The sequence below is a fragment of the Dermacentor albipictus genome, chromosome 1 (assembly GCF_038994185.2).
Source record: "Dermacentor albipictus isolate Rhodes 1998 colony chromosome 1, USDA_Dalb.pri_finalv2, whole genome shotgun sequence".
Lineage (NCBI taxonomy): Eukaryota > Metazoa > Arthropoda > Arachnida > Ixodida > Ixodidae > Dermacentor > Dermacentor albipictus.
The window spans coordinates 264,704,232-264,723,722 of NC_091821.1; the positions used below are offsets into that span (position 1 = coordinate 264,704,232).

A 19,491-nucleotide genomic window follows, 5' to 3' on the forward strand; every position below is an offset into this window, starting at 1 on the left:
CAATACAAAATGTAGTCGTGCACCATCGACCCTTGAGCTAACGAAGTAATAAAGAGCAGGTATGTTTTCTTCACCTAACGTAACTACAACGGTTTCGTCATGAAAGCAGCACAATCTACGAGTGAGTCGCAAAATTTCGCCCACAATTCTTGCAACCCTGCATTTATGGACAGCTTTTTTTTTTAACATTGTTTCGAATAAACGCACTGTTTTCTAGCGGCGGTATCGCATTCTCGCGTAGTTTTCTGCATCTTTTGTCTGCAGCAAAACAGCAGGTATATTCGAAACGACAGACAGGTGTAGCAGCTAAGTTTAGCCAACGTTTTAATGCGGCTAAATACCAGAGAAAGTAGACCAAGCTATTGGACCGCTGAAAAGCCTGCTATTCCGCAGCATCGGCCGACCTTTGGGGGTTACAGCTTAGCTCAGCTGATAAAGGGAAAATCAAACATCCACCCGTATGTAGCAATCGCTACAAAGGAAACACATACGGGTTCCTCGAAAGAAAAGCCTCAGAGTTGAAGAAAAATTTGTCCTGGTCCGGGACTCGAACCCGGGAACACCGCCTTTCTGGGGCAGGCGCTCTACCATCTGAGCTAACCAGGCTACTAGCAGATTGCAGGGCGAAGTCAAATTTGTCGACAACACGAAGCAAAGGCAAGAGTTTGACGTAGTAGTTCTGCGGAAACCGGCAAGGTGGAGAGAAGTAATTGATAAAGGGAAAATCAGACATCCACCCGTGTTCTTCAACTCTAAGGCTTTTCTTTCGAGGAACCCGTCTGGGTTTCCTTTGTAGCAATTGCTGCAAACGGGTGGATGTCTCATTTTCCTTTTATCAATTACTTATCTCCACCGTGCGGGTTTCCGCAGAGCTACTACGTCAAGCTTAGCTCAGCGTTTCTGTCCAGACCAGGTGACACTGCGTAACAGTATGAACGCCTTCGCAGATTGCGTGACAGTGCCCACAGAAACAGTTCGTGTGTATCGCGTGCGTGCGTACGTGTGTGTGTGCGTGTGTGCGTGCGTGCGTGCGCGCTCTTCATTGTTTTCTTTTTCATTTTTTATCCTTTTCTCTCTCTCACCTATAGCATCCCTTTGCCCCTCCGCCAGTACAGAGTAGCCAAGCGGAGATGATATCTGGTTAACTTCCCCATCTTTCATTTGCCTTTCTCTTTCTCTCCCTGTCCAGAGGAATACAGGTTTATAAAGAGTATCCTTTCGGGCAAGAGCTGGAGGTTTCTCACGCCCCCTGATTTCAAATCGTTTTCTATCGTTTCCTAAGTACTGCATTGGCGTGTGTTTGTTCTCGCACTTGTAATTAGGAACACGCTGACTGCTGTCTCCAGAACTCGAAGCGTGAGAAAGGCACCTATCGGAGATTCTAATATAAAGCTGCACACGCACGCACACGCAAACATGCACTGGCTACGAGATACGAGGATAAGGGCAACCGCATTTTGTCATCAGAACTCTTCCGGAAACTATTTAGGTATATCTATAGGTATATCTATACCTAATTAGCCAAAATTATTTAGACAGGTTATAATTACTGGTCTAATGACATTTGCTGCTGTCGCGCCCGCAAGCCTTAAGTCCTATGCCGGCGAGCACTGCTACTGTATAGTACAGTGTCACGCGACTGCTTCCTCATAGCAGCCAACGCTGACGCAATGCCACTTTCCCGCGGTCATCAAGTCAGCTATTTAGACAAGCCAGCCATTTCAAACTACTTACCACAGCGCTGCTGCCCCACACGTGAGGCGCACGAGCGAGTGAGCGCTTGCATTGCATTTTTTTTTTCGTATTGCGCGCCACGATCTTCAACGCAGAAAATGTAAATGAGACAACAGAGTGGCCTGGAAACAATTGAATATAATCACTTTGAATGAGAAGAGAAATTCGGCTTTAGAACTTACTGAACTAGGCCCATAATTACTAAATGTAATCATAAATTTCTGGTAATTACCCACTTAAGCATGAAAAGATTATTGATAATGTTTGCGGAAGACTACAGAACAACGTTGCTCCCGTCCTCGTATCTCTTGCACTGTTTTGTTTTATTGCGATAGCAACTGTATGCACACTCCAGGAGCATATCTACCGTCACCGTCGCCGTGAGGTTGCGTATAGGGTACAAGGGCGATAAAATCGTTGCCGGGCGTCGTATCCTGCATGTGCGAGTGAAAGCGTACGAGGGTGAGCCGGCGATCCCGGCTCCATCTCGCGCACGCAAGGGGGAAAAGCAGGAAGGAAGCGCGCCGTCTTCCGTCGCGTACAAGGCTCGGGGGAGAGGCGCGTAGCATTCTGCTCCGGGCGATACGGGCAGCCGCGCGCGCCCGCCCGAGCCGTCTGCGATGGGTACAGAGTCCACCGCGCGGTGTGCTTTCGCGGCTTAGTTGGCTTTGATAAGAGATGCAGCTCGTAGGTCAATTCGCTCATTGCTGCTGCCGCGATTCTTCACTCCACCGTTTTGACAGTGAATTTCTGCAATCATCGAGTGAGATGTGTTCATGGTTGCTTGTGCGCGCACGAGTTTATGCATGTTGCTTAGTATGGCCATGTTTACAAGTTTATCCGACCGATACAACTACTATGCTTACTTGGTGTAACTGTCCCCTAATTTGCTATAATGTCCACTAACTCGCTAATTTTTGTTGCTATTTGCTAACAAAAAGTCGCACTAAAACTGCGACTTTTTGTTGTTGTTTTTTCTTTCTTCCTCAGCATGGACATGCTGTCCATGCCGAAGACAAGGGCGCTTGTCGAAATGTTGGCTTCAACGACATTGCTTGTTCCAGAACTGTTAATCGCTCCAACCTTCCATCTTCCTCTGAACTGTTCTCTTGTCTTCGTGAACTATATAAGCTATATGACTGAAATTGTGTTATTAGCCACTCCATTCAATAAGGTAAAAATTTTTGTTATTTTCTGTCTATTTTTTATCGAAATTAATTATCTTCGCAAGTGTTAAATTGAGAGAAGAACTACCAATGATATATAGTTGTAGACCATTCTAGGAAACATGCGATCCAGCACCTCTCAACTTGCTGCCTCTTACACAGTAATTAATCCCGAGTCATGAACAAAGTCCGAGAAATATATGTGTATGTACGACTGTGTGGTACGATCACAGTGTTCTCAAGTGTGTGGCGCGGAAACGCACGAACAGTGAAAAGTTAGCCAGAATTTATTTTTTTCCGTCTCCTTATCGCTATCAGGACCCCTCGCGCCTGGAACGCAAGCAAGACGGATATGTGGCGTGGATTTCGCGTTTACTGGCCGAAAAGGTTCTCAGCGATTGAAACGCGGTACTCAGACAGCATGGCGGCCGGCGCTTTCTGCGCCACCTGTGATCGCTGGGTGATCGCCGAGCAGGCCGAATGCAGTTACGATGCATCAAAAAGATTCTCGCTTCCATGTGGCACAAGAATGCATCCTCTCAGTGTCACCAGCACCCACCAGTTGCACAAGAAAGTACCGGCCGCCGTGTTGTCCCTAGTATCGCGTTTCAAACGCTGAGTACTGTACGTTGCTGCTGTATTAATATCTAAGCGGTAGCACGCTTTGGTTGACAGCTGTATGTCTCCGAGGCACGGTTTGAGGATGGGGTTTCTTTGAAAAAATTGCTGGAGCGTACTCTGGCGCTAATGCCTAGGCTGGCTGCAAACAGGGCGGTGTAGCCAGCATGGGAACGACGGGTGTTATAGTGCATGGATTTCCCTAAGTTCGCCCTTCTTTCTCAAAGCGGCTTTTTGACTTTGGAAATTGATCAGTTTCGGCAAAATCGCTATAGAGTATGGATGAAACAGTTTCCAAAAATTATGCGCTTGCGCCGAGTCTTATTACGCTGCGTTCATAAAAGTAGGATCGCTTCAGAATTTAGGCCAATCAAGGAAGATAACGCGCAGTAAATAAAGCCACAAGAACGTTTGAAGCAGTACTGAAGTACTGCAGTACGAAGTACTGCAGTACTAGTACGAAGATGAGACAAATCTGTACCGCGACGACAGACAATTTTTTGAGCACCAAATGGACATGATTCGCCACGAACCGTTAACATTACCGAGCATCTTAGGTCCAATGCCCGGCCCTTCAAAACAGCGACGGGTTTTGGATTTATTGTTCAAATACCTGACAGAAATTGGTCAAATAGGAAAACTTTAAAAATTGCATCCTTCCTATACAAAAGCCTAAATTAACCCGCCATGTCACGTGTAAAAATTAGTATCAGGTCCACTCGGACATTTCATATTTATTTTTATCCACTTTTTCTCCCACTCTCTTCTGGAATCTTTTAATCCCATTCCCCATCCATATACAGAGTAGCATGCCAGCGGTTATATACGCGCCGGCAGAATTCTCTGTTCTTCTAATAAAGAGCCCTCTCTCTCTGTGTACTAACCGTAATTCGCATGGTAGATGACCGATCGCAGCTCAAGAGTTCCGTCTAGGGATTTTAGTGGGAAACTGGTTTTGGGAGCATAGTGGTGCGCAAAGCGGTCGTCGCGTGTTTTTGCTTCTTTCTTTCTTTCTTTGTTTCTTTCTTTCTTTCTTTCTTTCTTTCTTTCTTTCTTTCTTTCTTTCTTTCTTTGCTTGCTTGTTTCAAGATTTTGCGAGATTTTCATCGCGCTCTCCTTACTTTTATAGAAGTAACTAACTCAGCTAGGCACACATTCGTAACATACTTTTGTTTTTCAAATGAAAACACCTCAGACACTATTTCTTATATTTTAACATTCTTTAGTAGCGTGACTTAGTGACCCGCCCTATACGGTGCATGACCTGTACTATGTGTGTTCTGCTTTATTCTTGCTGGGTAGCAAACCGGACGGTCATCTGGTTGACCTCCCTGTCTTTCCTCTCTTTGCTATCTCTCTCTCTCTCTCTGCTTTATTTTTTGAGTTTTGTCATCTTGCTCTTTTGTTCATCTCTCCTCCCTTCCTTCCTATCTTCCATTTCCATGTTTCTGTCTCCTCCTTCCTGAAGAGTAGGCAGGTGTTGTGCTCCTTCCGGTGGCGTGTTTCCGGTCACGTGTATATATGTTTTGAAATAATAATAATAATAATAATAATAATAATTTTCTTTTTTTATCACGCAAAACAGTTATTGCGTATTACGTACGCAATTCAAATTGCGGAATCAGACGTTTCCAGAGGGCGCTTTATACTTTCACCGCTGGAAGCTTTCCGCTAAGCTTATGACGGTCTATTTTCCTTTTTAGATGTAAACCGCTTGTGGCATATTCCCTCTCTACGTGGAATACTTGAAGAACTGCACATTACTCGGGGACACGACAAGTAAGGAACTGCATGACTAGCAGATATGCAATAGCTACTTTTTAAATTTTTTTCGGGGAAATCTTGCAATTACTGAAATGCACTCATCTTGTGCTAAAACCGTGTCCATTTGCAAAAAAAAAAAAAAGTCCTGTTAAGACATATCCGTCTGTAAAATTGGTGAGGTCCTGCATTGGCAAACGATGCATTAATATCTCTATATGTCTTCTTCATGCACTGTCGAAGGACAGAGGAACGTGAGCTTAAGTATAAACCCCATGCAAGCGATCTTGCACGCGACAGCGAAAAGCTACGCGATGGAGATGGCTGTCGCGTTCGCTCGTCGCCTACAAGTTGTATCCCATGCGAGCGATGACTTCGAGCGACGTCTCCCCAGTGTTTCCGGTATGAGTGCATCAATATAGGCGCCGGAACTAGCGTGACGCGTACTTTATTAACTTAAGTTGATGTGCTTTACTGTAAAAAGCAGCATAAAATATTTCTGAAAGTCCTGCAGTAGGTTCTTATCCTTGCACGTATAAATATTCAATCGTTTGCTCGTTCCGTGCGACAATCGGAAGTACTTAAGTTATGTACATCCAGTTCCGGCTTCGCGCTATTGGCTAGTCGCTCATAGCACTTCCGGGCGACGAGCGACGAATTCTAGATTTGCAGAACCGAGCGATCGCGCGACAAGACCGAGCGATCTGTTCACGCGACGGCCCGATCCGTCGCTGGAAGCCGTCGCTCGTAGCTGTCGCGCACAAAATCGTGCTCATAGGGTTTAGGCTTTAAACGCGATGTCGCGGTTTAGATGCCCGGCCGTTGCGTTCGTGTTCCGCTGGTCGGAGTGATGTGTAATAACATTCGTGTACCACGTTATGGGCGCACGACGCTTGATTGTGATTCCTGAGCATGAAGAAACTTGGGCTTGTTCCATAGGGGTTGATTCCCCCAACTCCTATACAGAATAAGATATTTTTCTTTATATGCGACCAGATAAACGACGCACATGGGGCGCTGCCCTGACCCCGTAATTCACAGTAGCGCGCTTAAGTCACAGAACGTTGTTACGATACCTTGCGGTAGGAATAGTACAATGAAAGCGCTTCTACCGAGCACGAGGCAAGAAAAAAATCCTTACAAAACGATATCACTGATCAGCTCTCCGCTCCGACAGCGGCGCCTGCTGTCGCATCGCCATGTCGCGCGTAGCAGACTATATATGACGGTCCAACAGTGTGCCTAAATATATACGCGGCGACTGTAGCGGCGGCCTGCTTGTAGCGCAATGTCGTCTTCGGTGCCGTAAACAGCGATCCCGGCCGAACACCCGCAGGAAGAAAGGGTTGCGCTGCTTCTGAACAAAAGAGGGCACTGTGCTCTCATTGCTCGCTTTTTCCCTTCATCCTTTCGGTTCGACGTTCAGCAATGGCATCGTGACCACCCGAAGAAGAGAGCGAAGGCTAAAGGTTCAAGTAAATGGGCAAAGGAAAAACGAGAGGGCCTTGAACTCGGAGCGCCGCACCCCATGTGGCAGTGTGCCCACTGACCTCTTTTCAAGGGGGCCCGCGCAAAGATTCGCCTCCACAGCGAATAAAAGCGGGAAAGCGGGGAGAAAAGACATTTTCGGCCACGCTGGAGTCGCGGCGTGTATTATGTTGAGAAGAAGTGAGGGATTTAGGGCACGACCAATGTCAGCCGCCAGCAGCATATGGATGCCGAAGGTCGAACAACATGCAAGGCTGATTTGCGCCAGGTAAGTATAGCTCTGCTCGAAAGCAGGCGCCGCGGCACAAAAGCTCACGACGGACACGCGCGGAGCCCACTTGGTTAATGCGTAAATTTTTGAAGGGTTAGGGTGCGAGCTAGTTGCTGCGGGTCATTCATTTTAAACATCGCCAAAAAAAAACACGGACAAGGAAGGACACAGGACGAGCGCCATTCCTGACCAGCGCTGGTCCTGTGCTCTTCCTTGTCCGTGTTTCTTTCTTTGGCGCTGTTTAAAGTGAATGCGTAAGCAATCGCACTCGTTTATATGCATGTGTCTAAAGGCAGTATAATGACAGTGTTAAAGCTGAATGACTCTTTCCACCGTGACCCCGTTTTGTTTCTGCGCTGATTAATGACAGGGCCCACGTTCACTGCCCGTGCTAAGTTTGAGGACGCAGTAGTGCTAAAGGAGCACTGCCGAATGGTGAGCCAAAGAATAATGCGGGACGCGGTTCAGTACTTGATGTTGAAGCAAACCTTGATGATCGAAACTTCATTTGAAAGGACAAGCCATTCATTGAGAGGCAATCCAATATTCACGCGGTATCCAAGCGCCGGCGACAAGCGATGCCACGAGCGGGCCCTGTCGCGCTGTCGCGTCACGGTGTGTGGCAACCACGGACATGGACACGACATCTCGAAAAAAAAAAAAAGAAGTGGCCACACATTTTCATTGTGACGCCAGCTGGTAGGTAGAAATAAAAAGTAAATATTTAGCGGCTCGCCTTCGATCGGACTAAGAGCGCATAAACATAAAGCTGATCTCAACAATAACGACAAAACGTCGTCAATATTTTGTCTTCATAGTAAGCGAAGGCTGACTTTACTGTTTGGTGTTACGACGGGGAGCAAGTAGCAAGAGCGAGTTCACATCGAAGACGGCGTCCTGGTTATCCTAGGTGCTGACATGTTACGCAATCACGGTAACGGGCGGAAGCCACCTCCCGGACTTACCAACACGCGAAAATTTCTGGCTGTCCGAAATGCGGCGACAGCGCAAGCCACGGCTGCATATCGCCCTCCGCGACTGCCCAACTTGTCGCTCGTCGCTGTCGCTTGTCGCCGTGGCTTGAAAATCGTGTGCATGTGGTTGAGCCTTCCTAATGATGCGCCCTACCCGCCGTGGTTGCTCAGTGGCTATGGTGTTAGGCTGCTGAGCACGAGGTCGCGGGATCGAATCCCGGCCACGGCGGCCGCATTTCGGTGGGGGCGAAATGTGAAAACACCCGTGTACTTAGATTTAGGTGCACGTTAAAGAACCCCAGGTGGCCGAAATTTCCGGAGTCCTCCACTACGGCGTGCCTCATAAAGTGGTTTTGGCACGTAAAACCCCATAATTTAATTTTTTAACAATGATACGTAACAAAACACGCCAGCATCTCCGACGTACAAAAGCAGGGCGTCCTATAAGCAACTTTGACACCAGCTGCACCATCCTCACCCTCGTTGTTTTATTGCTGTGCAACTACTTCTCAACGTGCGGCGCACGTGACCCCTTACTGTAGGTGCCATGCATAGAGAAAAGAAATTTCAACATGTGTGCCATGTGTCATGAGCTGCGCCCTCTATCAGAACAAGAGTGAAGAACCACTCAGTATGTTAAATTCTGTTGGACAGCAGTTCAGAACGGCAGGCGAAATAGGTTGCTTCGATCCGCCTGCCCTGCCCTTGAGTGTTGGTTCGCTCTGTTAACATGCGGTCTTCCGTGACACTCACAGGTACGCGTGCGTATGCCCTCGTGCGTGCGCTTGTGTGCGCTGTCGTGATTCAAAAATGTGTTATTGCATGCTTAATATTTGACATTATGTGCGTGTTCTTGCTTACTGCTCAGGTAATTGCTTTTTCCACTGTTTTCAACACTATATTCAGCCTGGTAGTGGTAAAGGTGACTTTCATTTTAAACAGCGCCAAAAAACACGGGCAAGGAAAAGCACAGGACCAGCGCTGACTGCCAACAACATTATTATTGAAGCCCGCACGAATATATGCCATTCGCATGCAGGAGTCAAGCATCAAAAAAAGCACAGGCTTTCTCGGTGGACATCAAAGGAGTCATTTTATTCCCTACCTCAAGATTACCTCTTCGCCGTTGTGCAAGAAGGCATTGAGGCGATAGGCGAGGTCCGGTTCCAGAACGCACTTCTGTAGGATCAATCGAGATAACCGTCACCCATATAACGTCACCCATATCCTGGATCTGCGTCACCCATATCTACCCAGATAACGTCACCGATATCCTGGATCTGCTGCAGGTGTACCGAAGATCCACCGTGGCCTTGCATGATGAAGAGTTCTATACGTGCAGAAAAATTGGATATGTATTGGTTGTATTGTATGTATATGTATTGCGCCCGTAATTAGTGATTAATTGTGGGCGCACTACGATAGTCTGCCCCTGTATCACCTCAACACAGCAGGTCCTGTGAAAGTGTGTCGTTACGCTGACGATTTTTTGGTGATCCTTTCTGCCCACCAAAATGAACTTATTTCTCTGTTCGACCATGTTTTTTGAAAATTCAAGAGCATTTTTCGAAGGCTGACGTTGACAAGGGAATTCCCTCAAAAAGGCCAAATCCGCTTCCTTGACCTTGCACTGCACCTTCAGTAGGAGTACACGTGTTACCCGCCATGGTTGCTCAGTGGCTATGGTGTTGGGCTGCTGAGCACGAGGTCGCGGGATCGAATCCCGGCCACGGCGGCCGCATTTCGATGGGGGCGAAATGCGAAAACACCCGTGTACTTAGATTTAGGTGCACGTTAAAGAACCCCGGGTGGTCGAAATTTCCGGAGTCCTCCACTACGGCGTGCCTCATAATCAGAAAGTCGTTTTGGCACGTAAAACCCCATAATTTTAGGAGTACACGTGTTGGATGTATGCCCCATGTTCCAAGAAACACCTTCTTCCCTACACTTCCAATAATTCAAAAGTGGTGAAGCGCTCCATAGCCATGGAGATTCTAAGAAATGCTGCCATTCGTTCTTGCCCCACTTGATGTCCGGCAGTCTTTGCTAACCATGTCCATCGGCTTAAGGCAAGTGGCTATCCAGCACAACTGCTGTAATCCTTGACCGAAGTCTTATTGCAAGAGGGTCATTCCCCCACGAAACCGCGCGAAGTGGTAAAGGACAGAACCAAGACTGCTGCGATCCCGTATGTAGATTGTGTGTCCTACCGCATCAAGGAAGCCGAAGGCATGGCCGGAGTTAAGGTGTTCTTTACCGCTCTTACCAAGTTGGGAAGGCTGGGCCAAAAAGTCAACGATAGTCAGCAAACTCCTCGACTGCGTGGTAAGCGACATACCGTCAAACCCGTAGATTGCAAAACTAATGTAGTTATGCCATTCCCACCACTTGCGGCTGCACTTACATAGAGCAAACGCGACGCTGCCCTAATGAACGTTTACGTGAGCATATGCACTGTGTGCAGATTAAGACGGCTAGTAATCTAGCTGTTCATTGTGCAAAGTTTGGCTGCTCACCCCGCCTAGAAGACACACGTGTTCTGAGAAGGTACTGCGATGAGATGGCCAGGGAAACCTTTGAGGTCTTTTCAATTTGTGAGTTAGGCTCTACTTGCGTAAGCGTCCCTTCTATGGCTATTTGCGATAAGGATGCCTTAGAAGTTAATGACGTTCGATTGTGTCCATATTTTGTATTTCACATTTGTATAGTTTTACGTTTGTGACGCATGCGCAGCAGGAGTTGATTGACAATGACTCGCCTTCCCTTTCTTCCTTTCTCTCTTTCAGCCCGTTGCGAATAGCAGATATTTGTGCGGTCTTCAATAAAGATGTTGTTGGCAGTCAGCACTGGTCCTGTGCGTGTGTCCTGTGCCTTGTCCGTGTGTTTCTTTGGCGCTGTTTAAAATGAATGATCCGTACCAACTAGCTCGAACCCAAAGTATTCTAAGTTAAAGGTGACTTCTCAGGTTTACTATATCTGAGCTTTTCTTGTCAGAGTTAATCCCTACGGCGCTTATTGCTCGCCTGTTACTAAATGTAATGTATAGGAGTATCGACTAATGACATCCCAGCGTCCAGAAGTTTTGGCTTGGCGATGTATAGGCATCGTGCTTCCGTACGATCTTGGGACGCAAAGGCGATCAATAACTTGCTATTTCAAGTGCATTCTATGCCGTGCTCGAAGCCACAAAGCCAACGTTCGCTTCTCACTTCATGCTTGCAACAATACTGGGGTCTCCTCGGCCGCCTTTTAGTATTGACTTGCTTCGTGCCAATATTTAGACTAAGTGGTGTAACCATGGCAACGGACAAGAACGCAAGTCGCGTGTTTTAATATTCAACACAGACGGGTGTGTCCTTTTCTGGATGAAAATGGGCAACAGTGAAACGTGTGGAGAAGCGATTTTATATAGGATTCACGGGCGCCGCCATCTTGGGCTGTTACACAAACAATTTCCGTGTTTTGTCAGACGCACAGTGCCGTAACATGGTCATCAAACGCTGAACGCGTTTATACAACTACTTTCACGCTTGCGAATCGACTGTAGTAACGCACACTTCGTCGTTGAAGACAGAAAACAGCAGCGTTAACAGCCCAAGATGGCGGCACCTAAACGCTTCCGTAAAATAGTCGTGGAAATCAGTTTTAAAACTTAAAGCAAAAAGTTGGTACCTATTCTCTTAGGTTTGCAGGTGGCGTGCTACTTCTTTCATCCTTTCATGAGCAGCCTAGACGCGGTAACTCGGTGGATTCGTTTTATTTTGCATGTATGAATTGCATGTACGAAAACTTCGGTGCGTGTTAAAGAAGCCTTCCACTATACGTCCTGCATAGCACAGCCGCAGTTTGCGATAATGCGAATCAATCACTGAACAGTTCAGTAAATCAAGTCTACATGGTCGCGTTATTGTATATATATATATATATATATATATATCTGACAAGGAGTAACTTTAATCTAAATCATGCACAGAGTTTTAGTCCGACACCGTCACTGACAGCGCGTCGTCGTTCTCAGCTTCCGCAGAAGCGGCAAACCTACAAAACAGCCAGCTGTTATGCACGCGGCAATATTATTCTACAACAAGGTGCAGTCGAATCAAAGAGTTCTGCACATTATTTCAATAAATCCATTGTTTGGATTTTTTTTTTCTCTCGGCCATATTGTAACATTATAGGCTCGAGCGTCGAGTGTACCTTCCACCACACCCTAAACTCGACAGAAAAGAAAGCCTGATCCTTAGACGCCTGCAAAGTAATATGTACACTCACGGAACAATAATGCATCGCCTCTACCCGACGCTCCACGGCTATCTCTGCCCACTCTGCAACGTACCCGACACTCTGGCACATTTGCTCCTGGAATGCCCGTGGCAGGAAGGCAGCGAAATGCAACCAGAAATGGACGCAAAACGAGCACAAGAAGCAAACCACATATTCGAAACGTGGGAGGCCAAGCTAACCCTCGGGAACTCGGAAGACCAACGACAAGTCGTCGCCAGGGCCAAGAGGGCAGTTGAAGCCAGAGGGTTCCTGGACTAAGGAGCCTTCCCACCTTAGGGTGATACCGGGCCTCGCTCGGGACACTGTTTCGTATAATAAACGTTTCTCTCTCTCTCTCTCTCTCTCTCTCTCTCTCTCTCTCTCTCTCTCACTCTCTCTCTCTCTCTCTCTCACGCTTTTATTTTTGTCATGCTCTTCTTTCAGTCTTTACTTCCCATTTCCCTTCCCCTAGTGCAGGGTAGCAAACCGGAGGTTTTAACTCTGGTTAACCTCCCTGCCTTTGTCTCATTTGCATCTCTCTCTCTCTCCCATTGTTTGGTCAATAAATCACCATGTCTCAATGGATACAGGGGCTATGAGAGGCCTCGTAATGAAAAGTTCAGGGTTTTCAAAGAAGAGGTTCCACGAGCGAATCAGGGGACGATGTAACAAAACTTTAGACACGTAAGGAATAGGAGGAGTCTTGATTGGCATGATCCTGCACCAAGGGACCATCACGATTGCCATCCATACGACAACTTGACATGGCCAGTCATAGATCGTTCTTATATGCGAACGCGAGGCTATCAGGTTCAATGACATTTTCATTTTTAAGCGCCTTTAGCCGGACGTGTAATGATTGATAGATAGGTCTGGCTAGGGGATCAGTTCGAGAGGTTTGAAGCACCTGCCTCCTGCTACTCCCTTTCAGTTATATATGGGATACGAAAATACGGCGCTAAGCGTGTCCAACATAACATAATACCCTATTTTTAAAGCATGGAGAAAGAAAAATTTTCCGGGCGAGCAGCGCCGAGAGGCTACATAAATACATACGCGCCGCACTGCACGCTACTATGACGCACTCGCAGCTCACGACAAAATTTTGAAAACGACCCCCAAGCAGTGCAGAGCCAGCAGCACGCTGCTCTTAAGGAGCGGCCCCGAAGCGCTGAAACGAAACGATTGCGCAACCAAATTTCTTGCAGCGGAGCACGAGGACATGGGTTCCATTCGAGCACGGCACGGCCGCATTTCGATCCCAGCAGAAAGGCACGCTCATGTAGCGAGATTCGGGCGCACGTTGAAGAACCCCAGATGGGCTAAATTAATATCAAGTCTTGCAGGGCGTCCCTCGAAGCCCCTGCGTTGTCTAGGGGCGTTGAACTTCAGTCAATCAATATATCCGGAATTACACGCGAGAAGAGAAGCGGCGACATACTGGTAAGTGACGCTATCGAGAACGTAAATGGGATGAGTTGTGCACCTGAAATCTCGAGAAAACGTACGAGATTCTATTACAGGTATATACAACCACGGATACATCTGAATTTGATCAAATTCAGATGTGGTATCAAAAAAATTAATTAAAAATAAAAAAAAACGTTTTGACAACCATGGCTATCTACCAATGCCAATCCGGCTTTGACATGTGATCGTTTTTGCTGCACTCGACATCGCAAAAAAAAGGGACAGGATACGAAATGTCAGATTAGCGCGTGAGGAAATCTAATTCCTTTGCACTATAAAGGGAGACTTAGGGCGGGCTCACGCACATACTTCCCAAACGCGCAATCTCAGCGGCTTCGATTATCTCTCGCGTTATTTGGCTGCCATCTTTGCTCACAATCTTACAATTCTTAAAGACTGGCCGGCATCCACAATCTCTACAATGTATCCCAAGGTGTCCGGCGACTGCTTTTGAAACGTTATAATCATGCTCCTTTAATCTTTCGTTTAAACATCGTCCAGTCTATCCGATGTACTTTCTGCCGCACTGAAGTGAAATGGAATATACCACTCCCTCAGTGCAGTCGAAGAACTTTTTTCTATGTTGTGTTTCACAGCCTCGTTTCTGTGTGACACCTGGGTTTACTTTTGCACACATGCTCAGCAATTTTTCCGGTGCGGAAAACACCACTTTTACCTCGCATCATTTACCAATTTTCTTTACTCGGTGCGCGATCGAATGAATGTACGGCATCACCACTATTTTTTCTCGTGTACTTGGACCGCAAGGCACCTTCGCAGATAACGGTGCCCTGGTTCCGATTTCCTTGAGCAAACATTGTGACACAGATACTAATAGATGGAAAGAATAATCTGCCTCCGTGAGCCTGCGCGTTTACTCCCTAAAGCTGTCAGCAATGCTATGGTGGCACGATTTTTGCAACGCGTTTCTGTAACATGACTTAACTATGGTTCGTTTTACGATTTTCGAATGCGCAGATTCGAAGGGCAAAAGACGCTTATTTGCACGTCGTTCGTATTGCCAACAACAATGACTGGAGCCCAGACTTAGTTTTAAGTCAAGAAACATAATTGCTCCACCGTCTGGCTCTTCACTTGTGATCACCAATGGCTCTAGCCCCTCTCTGAAGATTCTTTCAAGGTGTGTCAACAGCGACTGATTCTTGTTATCAACGTTATCCACTAAAACTAAATAATCATAAAAAAACCTGAACACACGAGCAACCCGTGAATTCATGAGGCGTGCTGCTATTATTCTGTCAATGTTGGCTAGGAACAGGTCACTCAGAATCGGTGCGATAGACGATAGACGAGCCATGGTTGTCAAAACATTTTTATTATTTTAACTATTTTTGTCACTACCGCCCCCCCCCCCCTGAGTATCTTCCTATATTTACTCCACTAACAAGGGAATAAAGCGATAGTTGCAAGTAGCGCTCTGTGATGTGTGTTTCTCTTCTGTGCGTCTCGTCAAAATGTTGCGCAATCCAACCTCTAATATGCAATACCAACACGCCCAGTCGTCAACCTTAGAAAGTTTCACACATGCAGGTTTGAGAAGCGCATCTGGCGCGTACAATTATCACCATGCCACACGATTAGTTTGCATGGCACAGTAAAAATGAGTACATGATTATAAACAGCAGAATGACTTTAAAGAAACGGAAATGCTCAAGAGAATTTAAATTCCGCAGAATTATTTTGGGTACACGCGAAGCATCGGCGACCATGGCGACGATTTGGTCGAAAACTGCTGAGTGGCGAGGTCCTGCTCGAACAGCGATCACGTGTATTCTAGTAGAATTTGCTAGGGCCTGTTCTGAACACCGTGGTGTACGAACCACTCATGCAAATCAGATGCCCGATGTCCCCCGTAAAGTGCACACCCGTACCATCTCTTCTATACTGAGAAGTATTCTAGAATTTCTTGCCCGGACACGCAACCAAAGTCAAGGTTTAGTAGGTCACTCCGTATTGGTTACACTGTTTACTTAGAATTTCACATGATTAAAATATGTACGCACGTGCATGTTTTTTTATTGATTATTATTCGGGTATTTAGGAAATATGTTCATCGAGAAAGTGGCACTGTGGTGTGTTCGCTGCTGCGGGTGCGGACACGCACGTTTAGACAAGAAATTAATGGTGCTCTTGACAAAGAACCCAATTCGACCGGCAGAGGACATTCACCCCTGCTTAAATAGTTTCACCGGGAGAGCAATGATACGAGGATGCCACATCCGAAAACTGCAGTTTTTTAATGATGTCAGGAGACGTGTGACGAATGGAGCGTCATGCGCTGCAGAATAGATGATCGCTCTTAAATGGAAACGATCATTTTATTTCCGTGGGTTGTTTCTTTCGTCTAATTTGTGTCAAGTTCCAGAAATAGTCTGTAAGCTGAAGTGACTCGATACCATTACTTCAATTATTGAGAACATTTATGAGCCCGCGACTCCTAGATAGCTTTAAAGAATACAACGTGATCTGGAGAAGAGCTCCCGGTATACCTATAAAATATTGAGTCAACTGCACTGCCGCCGGAATGTGTCCTAGAATCTCGTAGACAACGCAAGGAGCTACCCCACACAAGCTGAAGTATCGTGGAGCCGGTAAGCAGCTGAAGGCGTGTGTTGTTTGCAGCGTCATCTATTTACAAGCAGGACACGTGAGACACGCCCTGCTATTGAGCCTAAATGACAAAGTTGCCCTTGCTGAGTAGGCCTACAATCCGATTTTTGGCGAATCCCCCTTTGTCGGTACAGACCACTGATAGAGGGAAATCAAATTTCCGCATCTCAACAAACGCACAAAGCGTGGATTTTAACGGTCAGGCACTCTGGTGAAGTAGCCAAGATAAGAGCAACAAAACAAAAACCCGAGGCACCTAGGCACTACTGGGGTGGTGGTGGTGGTGAATTGTAGCAACAGGCGGGTTTAGCCTGGCGAACAAGGCCGGCAATTGCTCCGCCCGAGCGTCTCGCACAATACCGCTGATGGGTTTCACCATATGTCCATCAATCCAGTGTCTCTTAAGAATTCGATCAGGAGACGTGAAGTTTCTTTGCGGGCCATCACTGATCCCTCGGGAAATATAAGGTGTTGCAGGCGCGCATGCGGAAGGTCCTCAAAGAGTGAAACTGATTTTCCAAGCCTGAAGCCTTCTCCAGGAATCCAGGACACAGTGGTGCCATCGCGCAGCGGACCGGCTAAAGCAGTCAAATCAGTCAACAGAGGCCCCGTAGAAGAGAAGACTGCTGACCAACCAGAGCAGCGAAGTTATGTGTCTGCACTGCAGCGACCCCAATCGCGTTGCGATGAAAAAAATCAACAGGAGGACTGTCAGCAGGTGCTACGTGCTCTCTTCAAGGCGATCACACATAGAGAAGATGCCGGCGAGCTCGATGAAGGAAATGCTCGAAGTAGTACTGGCTCTCGAGTCAGTGATTGTAAGCTCTGCCTCTTCTTAAAGCACCAAGCAATATGGATGCGGTCAGGACACCATGTTCACCATCTCGTTCACAGGTGCCACTTATTATGCAATGGAACTGTGCGGGTCTTGCGTGCCACTTACCTGAACTGTCGCTTTTCTTACGCAACATGCCTGTGCCAATATTGGCCCTGTCCGAGGCTGGTCTTCCATGTTCCAGATCAATTGCTGGTTATGTCGCACATGGAAACCAAAGTATTCCGACATTTCCGAACGGAAGCGCCATGCTATATGTGAGACGGGAAATACCACATTACGTTCTACCAGTTCAAGGCACTTCTCATGAGTTGTGAATGTGAAAGCATTCATGTCCAATTGAACGCCGCTCAGCGGTCCTTCGAGTTTTGCGCTGTGAGTATTGTTTTCTAGCTTTTATGCCGGGTATGTTATAGAGTTTTGCGATTAAATTGATACGGATACGTTTTTACAGTTTCTACGTCTGCACTGTAATGCGTGGTCGAGTACGTTAAGCGCGTCGATTTAACACACAAGGGCAGTGCGCATGCACACGTTGTGTTATGGCTGAATTCGGCGCATGATGAACTTGGCCTACACATACAAGCCTAAACAGAGCAGAACGGGCGAAACGGAACACCTGTTGTAGCCTTAGCGCGTCAGGTATCGCGTGAAGGGAGAGGGCTTCGTAGCGACATGCCTCTGCCCCTTCGCTCGTTTCGCTGCGTTCTTCACAATCACAATCTCTCTCTCTCTCTCTTTCTCTCTCTCTCTCTCTCTGCGCTCATCCGCTTCCTTACTTCGTCTGCGGTGTGCTGGCTTGGACGGCCACGTTTCGCTACTGTCGAGGTTCCGTCTGCCGCCAATGTAGATGCTTCCGACTCCATAGCTGTAGGTGCTGCCCGAGCCAGGCAGCAGCAGCTGCCTGCCGTGCCAACGCCGCATGCCACCGACGTCCTGCTCGACGAGAGACCGAGGCAGCTGCGACAGCCACCAAGGCCGGCAGGCGCGCGCAGCAGCTAAGCCCAGTGGAGGTGAGAGAGAGGCACGTCATGGCGATGCCCTCTCCGCTCACGCAACACCTGGCGCACAATCGCGGCAGCATGTGTTCCGTTTCGCCCGCTCTGCCCGGTCGAGACGCGCTCGTGATGTGGCGTAGCAACCTAGTGCCGTTTCGCTGCTACAGGCGCCGGCTTTTTTTCTCAATGGGCCATTTGATGCTTTCGCATCAAGACAAGTTTTGCCTTCGCCCAATGCTAGCATTATCTCTTCGCTTGCGCAAAGTGGCCGGGACGCAGTGGATGAAATTCTCGGCTTGAAATGCAAGTTCGTTGGCTCCACCATAGGCCGGATGTCGTTTCTTTACATGTCGCACTGGGCCGCGCCTGTACCACAGCGTGACGAACGAATGGCGACGAACGAATTGAATTGCAAAGAATTAGTAACTAATTTTATAACAGTAGACTTAAACGCGGAGCCACCCGCCGTGGTTGCTCAGTGGCTATGGTGTTAGGCTGCTGAACACGAGGTCGCGGGATCGAATCCTGGCCACGGCGGCCGCATTTCTATGGGGGCGAAATGCGAAAACACCCGTGTACTTAGATTTAAGTGCACGGTAAAGAACCCCAGGTGGTCGAAATTTCCGGAGCCCTCCACTACGGCGTGCCTCATAATGAGAAAGTGCTTTTGGCACGTTATAGGTGCTCCTTCGCCTCGCCGTGAACGCCTGCTGGTGTAGAGTAGAGTTAACGCCCCTGGCTTTCACTGCAACGCTTCCTCGGGGTGGACTGGTCTTGAATCCGCCTACGGGCAAATGCATTCCGAATTTTCTTTCAAATCTCAAAGTTGATTATACCTGGATATGTCTACATAACCACTTTCCATACCCGTTATGATCTTTTTCTATGTTCTACATCGATCTCATTCATACTATACTCACATTTTAGCGTTCTTATCATCAAATGTAGCACCACCGCCGGACACTGACAGAACGCCCAATGAGCCAAGTAGAGATTTCGCACTAAAAAGTGCGCGAGGTCTAAAGAAGCTCATAAGTAGTATTCAGGCGATTGGCTGTTTGCGCGCTGGGTTGCTATGCCCTCGAGCGTACTTCAACAGAACCATCACTAACGCACATATAGGCAGGATGCATAAATAGACGCTTTACTGCGAGCAGTTCGTGAAGCTGAAACCTTGTGGTGTCATTAGTCTGCTTCGCACCTGCGTCCATCGATGGCTTTGTGTGAGACCGATATGCTGGGTGAGCGCGGGCGCGCACATCACTTGTACCTCTGCATGGCT

General features: G+C 47.4%; 1 non-coding gene across 1 annotated transcript; it reads right to left on the minus strand.

Moving 5' to 3' along the window:
- Positions 1 to 531: 531 nt before the first annotated feature.
- Positions 532 to 606, minus strand: TRNAS-AGA (transfer RNA serine (anticodon AGA)). The gene has a single exon. It is a non-coding gene; the product is annotated as a tRNA-Ser (tRNA).
- Positions 607 to 19,491: the final 18,885 nt, after the last annotated feature.